Below are 7195 nucleotides of genomic sequence, written 5' to 3'. Positions count from 1 at the left end.
ACATATGGATACAGTGTTACAGTAAATTTTTCAAATCTATCCTAACTTGGATACCCGATCACCGAATTATCGTATATATTCTTTTCTCTTCAGCAACTGAAGATCCCGTCTCTGTCCGGAATGGTTTCCAGGGTGCTCGCTTACAAGATGAATTAGACCAGTGACAGTGAAAACAGATTTCCGCGGGATTTAACAAAATGAATAAAAACTTCAAGCCCGAAAAGATTGGCATGATCAAGGGCATGATAGATACCGGTCACCAGTACAAAGTATGACAACTGCCGTTTATTCAAATATAAAAGCCGCGCATGGTGCGTAGAACATTTTAATTAAAACAAAAAACATCCTAGCTACAATTTTTGAATGTAATTTCTATTTATGATTATAGAAATACATCATTCAGTTTATAATACAATTTTGAGTTTTGTTGTGTATTTTTACGCTTTGGGACTTCTCTGAACAATACTGCTGTGTGTTTTGTCAATACCATTTTTCTGGTGATTTTCGGCCACATTGATTGATCATGGGTTATGACAAATCTGTCGTATCTAACGGCCAGTTAGACCCAAGTACGCCGCTGGAAAGTCAACTGTTCCCCGAATGTACCACATCATCGAGGATGCTACGGATCCCTCCCGTAACACAACTTCTCTACTAATCGCTCCTGCCCGTCACCTCGGTATCACTATCGAAGCCATATTCCCGCCGACAAAGCGACGCCCTTTTGTCTATGGTACCAAGATAAGGTACCCATGGACTACCATGAGTAGTTTGTTGATAGTATGTACTCCGTACTCTGTCAAAACGCCCTGAGACCCGGAATCTGAAAGAGGTCTTGAGTGTGCATCCCGGAGGCTACCGTAAGCTCAATACCAACAGCCTGGGGTTATCTTCTGGTTCCTATCTGGGATTGTACTTTAGTCCGGGGTCCAAAGAGGTCTTATCACCGGTACTAGCATTAACGACGCGGGCTGTACATCTACGTTTGGGGCGGCGTCAACTACTCTCAGAGTGAAATCTAGGATAGTGAAATTAGGATGGAATAGGGATACTTGACGTATCAGAAGATAGAAATAAACAAACATGAAAATTTCGTTATCTTGGTTACCAGTTTCCAATTTGTTTTGTTCGCTTTGATGGAGTGGCGAAATAAGCGTCGCTTCAAGCGAAATAAGAAGCGGGCGAATTTTCCTGGGGGAAAGTGGGGGAGCGAATGGCGTCATGAAAATGTACTGATTTATTCCTCACATTTACATCTTGAAGTTAAATCTATGGCTTTACACTAAATTTATCAAAATACAAGAAAACTTGGACAGAAAATGAATATGAAGTCTCTGGAATTATTTTCTCATTAAATAAATCATGTGACGGTCACGTGAGCCGTGTTCAAGTTCAAACACTGGTTGGTGTTTGAACACAGTGCACTATGTAGCTAATAGCAACAGCGAACTTTGTTTTCACTCGTTCATCATCGCTGAGAAGCGCCTGTCGGTCGAGATTTTCGCAAGGTATTCACAACGATGTCGCCGTTGGATACAAAGTATTTATTTGCAGGGCTTACGAAATTATCTGCTAATGTTTGATGCAGTCAGGTTTTCTCTGTTTTTAGAGATGTCCACCAAGGTCTCAACTCACTTTCCATACATCTCTAAACCAATAATGGGGCTCCTCATATTGGGAAGAACCCTTAACATTTCCCGTGACGGAAATGCTTCCTACTAGTCCAGTCGATGCCCATCTGAGCCACGGCGTCGTTGAAAAGAAATCCATGTCCATCCACCGTACACCAAATATCCAACATCCAACTCAAAGACATTTACCTCCATTGCAAAATTCGCTGAAATGATGGGAAAATGCAGTGGGTAATGAAGCAAATTGATGCATTTAAGTAAATGTAGCAGGACCATGGTGGTTCAATTAGGCGCTCATCGACCCAGAGGACACGCAGACGGCAGACGAATTTTCTTGCTCTAGGTCTCAACTGTCAAGTTTGAACACCGTTGCGTGAGCAATCTAGTTACCTAGATTTTGATCAAAGGTGTGAACACGCTCTTAAGAGCAATCCGGAAACATTTTCGGCACGCTCACAGCACATGAGCGTTCAAAATGCATCTCTCAGTATGACCCATTTTTTGTGAAATACATCATAAGATATGCCTCCATATAAACACAGTTTTGAAAACTTCAACAACAATTTAAAGTCCTTCTGTTGTGTATAAACTTACAATAGATGTTAACCTGCTATTCTGTTCGAAAATTGAATCTAGTTTTGTGTTTTACTTAAAATTACAGTCGAATCAAGAAAAAGGGATCAAGTGTACCCAGTCTCCCTATTGAAAAGTGTGGTAGTTTAGTATTGATCAAGTAGGCCAAGCATAGGACTCAACTCATTACTTATTGAACTGTCAAGAAGCAAGTATGGAACTCACCACAAAATGGCAACGAGGATGGGATCCCTGAGAAGATGAACAAAAACGAAGAATTAATCGAAGGAGAAAGACACTCGGAGGATCTAGGCGAGGAAGTTCCTACAAGTTCCATCACCAAGCCCACAAAGGAATTCATCCGTTCAAGTGCACCTGCGGCAAAATTTACCAACGGAACACGAAGCTCCAGGTTCACATCTGGTGGATCAAAAGTGAAGTCCCAATAAAGTCCCTCATGGACAACCTTCGGGTTGGTCTGGTGAGGGCATGACAAGTAAAGTCCCTCATGAACAACCTTCGGGTTGGTCTGGTGAGGGCATGACAGAATAAAGTCCCTCATGGACAACCTGCAGGTTGGTCTGGTGAGGGCATGACAAATAAAGTCCCTCATGGACAACCTTCGGGTTGGTCTGGTGAGGGCATGACAAATAAAGTACTTCATGGACAACCTTCGGGTTGGTCTGGTGAGGGCATTACAAAATAAAGTCCCTCATGGACAACCTTCGCGTTGGTCTGGTGAGGGCATGACAAAATAAAGTCCCTCATGGACAACTTTCGGGTTGGTCTGGTGAGGGCATGACAAATAAAGTCCCTCATGGACAACCTTCGGGTTGGTCTGGTGAGGGCATGACAGAATAAAGTCCCTCATGGACAACCTTCGGGTTGGTCTGGTGAGGGCATGACAAATAAAGTACTTCATGGACAACCTTCGGGTTGGTCTGGTGAGGGCATTACAAAATAAAGTCCCTCATGGACAACCTTCGCGTTGGTCTGGTGAGGGCATGACAAAATAAAGTCCCTCATGGACAACTTTCGGGTTGGTCTGGTGAGGGCATGACAAATAAAGTCCCTCATGGACAACCTTCGGGTTGGTCTGGTGAGGGCATGACAGAATAAAGTCCCTCATGGACAACCTTCGGGTTGGTCTGGTGAGGGCATGACAAATAAAGTACTTCATGGACAACCTTCGGGTTGGTCTGGTGAGGGCATTACAAAATAAAGTCCCTCATGGACAACCTTCGGGTTGGTCTGGTGAGGGCATGACAGAATAAAGTCCCTCATGGACAACCTTCGGGTTGGTCTGGTGAGGGCATGACAAATAAAGTACTTCATGGACAACCTTCGGGTTGGTCTGGTGAGGGCATGACAAATAAAGTCCCTCATGGACAACCTTCGGGTTGGTCTGGTGAGGGCATGACAAATAAAGTCCCTCATGGACAACCTTCGGGTTGGTCTGGTGAGGGCATGACAAATAAAGTCCCTCATGGACAACCTTCAGGGTTGGTCTGGTGAGGGCATGACAAATAAAGTCCCTCATGGACAACCTTCGGGTTGGTCTGGTGAGGGCATGACAAAATAAAGTCCCTCATGGACAACCTTCGGGTTGGTCTGGTGAGGGCATGACAAATAAAGTCCCTCATGGACAACCTTCGGGTTGGTCTGGTGAGGGCATGACAAATAAAGTCCCTCATGGACAACCTTCGGGTTGGTCTGGTGAGGGCATGACAAATAAAGTCCCTCATGGACAACCTTCGGGTTGGTCTGGTGAGGGTGTAGCACGCAAATTGCGGCTAAGAGTTTTCCCGTCTTCTGCTTCGTTCCCTGGCTCCGAAAACAGACGGCTTAAGCGCCACCTCCGAAGAGGACCGTCTGTCGAGTTATGTTTGCCCGGCAAGAAACCCAACCTCAGGGCGGGTTTGTTTTATAAGAGACCAAATAGCGATTTAGGGACGATACAGAAAACTCAAAAGTACGGCTAATCGAGATATCTCACTTATAGAGGTCGCCTTAAGCGATTCTCAAAATATGGTTGATGCTAACCGTCGTTCTACCAACTCACAAAGACACCACTCACGAGTATCATCATTGGAAGAGCTCACCAATTCAAATTTTCCTGTTAGCTTCGGACACGTGAGTGGAGAGACTGATTTCCCAGGCAGTCTATCCTGGCGTACAAAAATTAACTAAAAAAAACAGGTAGAACGACGCGAACGTGAGAAATCTCGAAGACCAAAAATCTGTTACAGGGAAAGCACTAACATTTCACAAAAATACAGCATGTTTGAAGGTAACGACAAAGCTAACGAAACATTTATTCGAAATTTGATAACCTAGGTTTTATTCATGTTCCTTTCCATGCTATTTCATCTTCTACTACTTCCTAGCTTTCCCTACGTGTGTGCGGTTTAAATTTGTTATCCTACTCTGGTTTTATCGACAGTAATCGATCCAAAAACTTTCTTCTCCGAGCTCGGTTAGTGTGTGGAGTTTAACGCATGCGCATGGTTAATTAGGATTGGTTTGATTTTACTCACGGTACCCTTTTTAGATTCGCATCAATGCTGTCGACAAAGAAGAAGCGACGGTGTGGCGGTCGACGGACGGCTTGGTAAAACAGAATGCTATTCTTAGCGCATCCTCGCTGGTGGTATTGCGACGATGGCACCAAATGCGTGCGACGCGCGGCGGTCTGAAAAATGCGCCTTTCTCGCTGCCGGTCGCTAAACGGACCGGATCACCGGCGCAGTTGCTTCTCGGTGTCGATGACGATGGGGGTCGTCGATGGCTTCGTGGGTACGGTGACTACCGCATGGCCGACTTAGGAAAACGTGGGATTCTCGCCGCCTCCGGTGGTGAAGGTTCGTCGATGGCGGAGCGACGATGGGGGTCGTCGGTGGCTTGGTGGGTACGGTGTCTACCTCATGAACACCGAACAAAAACGTGGTTTGGCCGCTCTGTCGGAACGGTTGTTCCCTTCCGGCTTTCCCCTCAAACCGGGACTTTTGAACGCTGAAGCGTGGGGTCGAGAGCGCGTTTGGCGAAAAAGGTGCGGTGTGCCGAGCTTTCGGCCGTGGATCAAATCCTGAATAAAAAGCCGTCGAACGGCTGTTCGACACGTTTAACGAAAAAGTTTACTCCACACAACAAAAAATATCAATTACCTTTTTCTATTCACTAACACGCACACACAATCTACTTGACCGCACGTAACCTTTTGGCTTAGGTTATTGAACTTGCTAACTAACGGAAAGGAACGAAAAGTAACATTAATTTAATCTTTAAGACTTCTCACATTTCAACTATTACCAAATTAAACACACCGCGACACTAAACTTAGAACACGCACTCCCGCCTCTTCCACGGTCCAGGTCAAAATGGACGAGTAGAAGTTCTGTTGGTCCTCAGATAAGGTCGGATTCCAAGACTTCGTGGCCGGAAATACGTAAAATTACCGAAGTAATTTTACGATCTTTTCAAACGACAATTCTCATCAACCACGAATGAGAACCGAATAAATTGCTATCTCTTTCACTTTCATACCCATCTGAATGATCTGTATCGCTCCATCTATTTTTAAATACCCGATCCAATTTTATCGAGAGAGTTCGGGCTTGAACATTGAACCTCGAGATTGTTCGGGTTTCGTGGTGTAGTGGATAGAACGGCAGGAATTTTATTTACATGTATTATAATATAGACTATAGACTTGTGAAGGCGACTTGCATGCAAGTTGTATGCGGTTTTGAAGTGCATGTCATTTCGAATGGTGACATTGAATATCGCAAAACATTTATAGTGAACTTTGGAATATAGTACATTTGACAATGAAAACAATAAATTGAATTGAAAAATAAATTAACACGGATAATAAATTAACATTGAAGAACATCAAAATACATTTAATTTATTATACAATTTATGTACATTTTATATACATTTCATCTGATAAAGAATAAATCTTAAAATAATATTTACAACAAAGTGACCATGCTACAAGGGCATGACAAAATAAAGTCCCTCATGGACAACCTTCGGGTTGGTCTGGTGATGGCATGACAAATAAAGTCCCTCATGGACAACCTTCGGGTTGGTCCAGTGAGGGCACGACAGAATCGATGTCCCTCACGAAGGACTGGAATTAAAATATTCGGCCATTTTATATATCAAACGCTCATTTCATCATTAAGAAAAGGAGATTTGGTAGTTTAGTATTGATCAAGTAGGCCAAGCATAGGACTCAACTCATTACTTATTGAACTGTCAAGAAGCAAGTATGGAACTCACCACAAAAAGCATCCAGGAAATGCCGAAATTTCTTTCGGTATTTTCTTGTCAGCTTTAATACTTGCAGCATATTTATGATATAATACAAGTGTTAAAATGGCCAGGCCCATTGTTCAGACTTGGGTTTCAATATAATTCGAAAATTCGTACATATCAGATTATCCACTTATGAATACTTTATGAATGTTACGTTTTTGTCACTATCCATTTTTATCACTATCCTTTTTCGTCACTAGCCGATTTCGTCAACATATTATTCCGCTTTTGTCAACATGAAAGTTCTATCAAAAAAGTACCCTCGAATACTTGTTATTTAAAGTTTAACATTAGTCTTGAGGCAATGCATACATGAATGAGTTAAAAGTAGCTACCCATAATGACATAAAATACGAATGCGTCACAGTAGGGGAGGCTGAAGAGACTTGACCCCTGGGGAGACTTGTTTTGGAAACTGAAACAATAATTTAAAGGCTTAATAAATATGTAAAATTTGCAATAAATGTTTACCTGGCATTCTGTGCAAAAAAAAACAGATCTAGTTTTGGTGGGAAGAATTAGCTTAAGTTAAAATTCAAAATAGAAATAAATTTTAAAAAAATAGTTTTGTATTTTCCTTAACCGTAGTGTGGCCAGCAAAAAAAAACACCCGTAGAAGGCCGGCAGGGTACCCGGGTACCCACGAAATGGAAATGATCATATCTCAG

This window comes from Aedes albopictus, chromosome 1, assembly GCF_035046485.1.
Source record: "Aedes albopictus strain Foshan chromosome 1, AalbF5, whole genome shotgun sequence".
NCBI lineage: Eukaryota > Metazoa > Arthropoda > Insecta > Diptera > Culicidae > Aedes > Aedes albopictus.
Note: the sequence above shows the minus strand (reverse complement) of the source record.